We start from the raw sequence: 4,975 nt of genomic DNA, 5'->3' as shown, positions 1-4,975 counted from the left end.
TCTGCAGGGGTCTTTTTCAGATGAAGAGATCCTCCAGCAGAGTGGTCCAACGACATCTTGGACAATTCAGACAGACCATCATAGAATATACATATGATGCTCCATTATGAAAACATGTCAGAAGGACACCTTCTGATCAATTGCTTGTATCTTTCCCAAGCTCATAGAGGGATTCACCTTTCTTCTGTCTGAAGGTTTGGACTTCTACTCTAAGCTTGCTCAACTTTTGAGGTGGAAAGAATTTGGCCAAGAAAGCGTTGACCAACTTTTCCAAAGAGTTCAGGCTATCCTTAGGTTGTGAGTCCAACCATGTCCTAGCTCTGTCTCTTACAGCAAAAGGAAAAAAGTATAAGTCTGTAGACCTCAGGATTAACCCCATTGGTCTTAACAGTGTCACAGATTTGCAAGAATTCAGCTAAAAACTTATGAGGATCTTCCAATGGAAGTCCATGAAACTTGCAATTCTACTGCATCAGAGAAACTAATTGAGGCTTAAGCTCAAAGTTGTTTTCTCCAATTGCAGGAATTGAGATGCTCCTTCCACAGAAGTCAGAAGAGGGTGCAATAAAGTCACCAAGCATCTTCCTTGCATCTCCACCATTGTTGTTGGGTTCGGCTATCTCTTCTTCTTTTTCGAAAAATTCTGTCAGGTCTTCTCCAGAGTGTTGTGCTTTAGCTTTTCTTAGCTTCCTCTTTAGAGTCCTTTCAGGTTCCGAATCAGCTTCAACAAGAATGTTCTTATCCTTGCTCCTGCTCATATGAAAAAGAAGAGAACAGAAAAGAATATGAATCCTTTATATCACAGTATAGAGATTCCTTTATGTGAGTAGAAGAAGAGAAGAGTAGAAGAATGAGAAGAGAGAAATTCGAACACAGAGAGGGAGAGAGGGTTCGAATTATAAGAAGAAGAGAAGTGTTAGTAAATAAATAAATAAATAGAAAGAGATGAGAGAGAGAGAGAGAGAATTCGAATTTTAAATTAAAATAAAAGGAAAATATTTTTGTTTTTATTTTAATTATTGGTTAGTATTCGAAAATTAAGGGAAGAAATAAAATAAATTTTGAAAAAAGATAAGAAATAGTAATTAATTTATTTAGTTTTCAAATTTTTAGAGAAAAGATATGATTGAAATAGAAAACTTTTTAAAATCAAACAAAAAGTCAAGTAGTTAATTGAAAAAGATTTGAAAATCAATTTTCGAAAAGATAAGAGGTTAGAAAAAGATTTTGAAATTAATTTTGAAAAAAAAAAGATATGATTGAAATCTATTTTAAAAAATTTTTGAAAAGGAAATTAAAAAGATTTGATTTTTGAAATTAAAGTTGATTACTTGACTAACAAGAAACTAAAAGATATGATTTTAGAATTTAAAGATTGATCCTTTCTTAATAGGCAAGTAACAACTTGAAATTTTTTGAATCAAAACATTAAATGTTAGCATTAATTTCGAAAATATAAAATAAAAATAAGAAAAAGATTTTTGAAAATCATTTTTAAAATTTTCGAAAATAATGAAAAAAAATGAAAAAGATTTAATTTTTGAAAAAGATTTGAAAAAGATAGAAATTTTAAATTGAAATTTTGACTTGACTAACAAAATACAACTAAATTTTAAAACTGTTTGACTAAATCAATTCAAAATTCCAAAAATTATGAGCAAAACGAGGAAAAGATATTTTTTTGATTTTTTAATTTTAATGAGGAAAGAGAAAAACATAAAAATGACTCAAAACATAAAAATTTAAGATAAAAAATAATAATGCATGCAAGAACACTTTGAATGTCAAGATGAATACCAAGAACACTTTGAAGATCATGATGAACATCAAGAACATATTTTTGAAAATTTTTTAAGAAAAGAAAGGCATGCCAGACACCAAACTTAAAAATTTTTATTCTATAGACATTAATAATCCAAGAATGCATATGAAAAACAAGAAAAGACACTAAACAAGAAAAATTTAAAGATCAAACAAGGAAATTCATCAAGAATAACTTGAAGATCATGAAGAACATATGCATGGATTTTCGAAAATTTTTAAGATAAATTAAAAAAAATGCAATTGACACCAAACTTAAAACTTGACACAAGACTCAAACAAGAATCACAAAAATTTTGGTTTTTATGATTTTATGAATTTTTTTGTATTTTTCAAAAATTCATTTGAAAAAGAAAATAAAGAAATTCAAAATTTTTAATACGAATTCCAAGAATCATGCAATGTTAGTCTAAAGCTTCAGTCTAAAAATATTAAACATGGCTAGCCAAGCTTTAGCAGGACATGACATACAACAGCCAAATTGATGGGAATCAACTAGCTCCTGTGATGATAAAAGTATCATCTGAAACTCTAGAATTAATTCTTAAAAATTCTGAAGAACAAAATAATTTTTTTTTGTTTTTGTATATTTATTTTTTTTTTGAAAGTTTTTTCGAAAATAAAAAGAATAAAAACAAAAAGCTTAAAATTAAAATAAAATTACCTAATCTGAGCAACAAGATGAACCGTCAGTTGTCCAAACTCGAACAATCCCCGGCAACCGTGCCAAAAATTTGGTGCACGAAATTGTGATCTCAACTGCGACAACGACCTGGTATGCACGATCGTATTGTTGCTTCTGAACCTCTGCTTTCCTATTGTCTTCTTCCAACCATGCGTTACCTCCTTCCATGGCAAGCTGTATGATCCTCTCGGATGAAAACAAATCCATATGTGCTGTCACCGCACGGCTAATCATCTGTTGGTTCCCGCTAGCGTCAGAATAAGACCATTGTCTTTTTGCACACTGTCACTTGTGCCCCACATTCGCAGGTTTGAAGCTCGTCACAGTTATCCCTGCCCAGATCCTACTCGGAATACCACAGACAAGGTTTAGACTTTCCGGATCCTGGATCCTACTCAGAATACCACAGACAAGGTTTAGACTTTCCGGATTCCAGGAATGCTGCCAATGGTTCTAGCCTATACCACGAAGGTTTCTAATCTTAGATTTAAAATCCAAGAGAATATGCTCCAGCTGTCGTCCAATGACTACGTTGAACATCGTGTAGATCGCTTTGTGGTTGTCAGGCACGCGACCTTGGCTAAGCGAGTAACAAAGATTGGGTGATCGTCATGGGTCACCCCTTTCATTCTGACTTAACTGAATTAAGTACGAGAGTATATCTTGGAGAAGAAGTAAGCCTGAATTGAATAGAAAACAGTAGTAATTGGATTAATTCATGAAGAATAGTAGAGCTCCACACCTTAATCTATGGGGTGTAGAAACTCCACCGTTGAAAATACATAAGTGAAAGGTCTAGGCATGGCCGTGAGGCCAGCCTCCAAACATGTACAATGATCTATAATAGCATAAGATCAACCAAAGACTGGTAAAAAGACGAGCTAAAAGTAGTTTTTATACTAAACTAGTAGCCTAGGGTTACAAAAAATGAGTAACTAAGTGCAGATATTGCTGAAATACACTTTCGGGGCTCACTTGGTGTGTGCTTGGGCTGAGCGTTGAAGCTTTTTCATGCTTAGGCTATTCCTGGAGTTAAACGCCAGCTTTGGTGCCAGTTTGGGCATTTAACTCCAATTCTGTTGCCAGTTTGGGCGTTTTACACAAGAATTTTTAGGCTGACTTTGAACGACAGTTTGGGCCATCAAATCTCGAGTAAAGTATGGACTATTATATATTGCTGGAAAGCCCAGAATGTCTACCTTTCAACGCAATTTAGTGCATGCCAATTGGGCTTCTGTAGCGCCAGAAAATCCACTTCGAGTGCAGGGAGGTCAGAATCCAACAGCATCTGCAGTCCTTTTTCAGCCTCTGAATCAGATATGTGCTCAGGTCCCTCAATTTCAGCCAGAAAATACCTGAAATCACAGAAAAATACACAAACTCATAGTAAAGTCTAGAAATGTGATTTTTGAATAAAAACTAATGAGAATATAATAAAAAGTAATTAAAATATACTAAAAATTATGTAAAAACAATGCTAAAAAGGGTATAAATTATCTGCTCATCAGACGACATGCTCCAGAGTCAGTCAAATTCATGGTCTATAAATTAATAGAAATTTAGAAGAAGTTTGGGACTTCAATCAGGAATACTAAATCATCACACAAACTCATAAAATTTCCAGTCTCCGTGATGCAACGAAAGAACATGTAGTGCAAGTGCATGTGAGTGTCAGAAGTTGATCTTTAATTTATTTTCTTTTTCTTTTTATTGCATTTATTGTTATTTTCTTATTTTTGTTTTGTTATCATTTTGTTTTAATCAAATTTTTATGCTTTCATCTTCTTGTTTATTTTACTTTTTTGACATTGTCATAAGGTTACTATTAGCAGTATCAAGATACACTGTCTCAACACCAATTAAGTCACAACTAGAAAATGGATTAATACAGATAGATTTACAGACAGATTTAGTCTTTATTATAGACGGATTTTTGGTTACCGACTAGTGCACGAATTGTAAATCACACTTTTTACAACTCGTACCACTAACCAGCAAGTGCACTGGGTCGTCCAAGTAATACCTTACGTGAGTAAGGGTCGATCCCACGGAGATTGTTGGCTTGAAGCAATCTATGGTTATCTTGTAACTCTTAGTCAGGAAAACAATAAAATAATTCACTTATCAAATTTGATTGCAAGGAAAAAAAGGGCAGAACACAAATTATACTTGTATGCAATGATGGAGAATATGTTTGAGTTTTGGAGATGCTTTGTCTTCTGAAATTCTGCTTTCCTCTGTTTTCTGATTCACGCACGCACGTCCTCCTATGGCAAGCTGTGTGTTGGTGGATCACCGTTGTCAATGGCTACCATCCATCCTTCCAGTGAAAAGGGTCCAGATGCGCTGTCACCGCACGGCTAATCATCTGCAGGTTCTCAATCGTACCGGAATAGGATTTACTATCCTTTTACGTCTGTCACTACGCCCAGCACTCGCGAGTTTGAAGTTCGTCACAGTCATTCAATC

Source organism: Arachis ipaensis, chromosome B05 (assembly GCF_000816755.2).
Source record: "Arachis ipaensis cultivar K30076 chromosome B05, Araip1.1, whole genome shotgun sequence".
Taxonomy (NCBI): Eukaryota; Viridiplantae; Streptophyta; class Magnoliopsida; order Fabales; family Fabaceae; genus Arachis; species Arachis ipaensis.
This window is presented reverse-complemented; position numbering follows the sequence as displayed.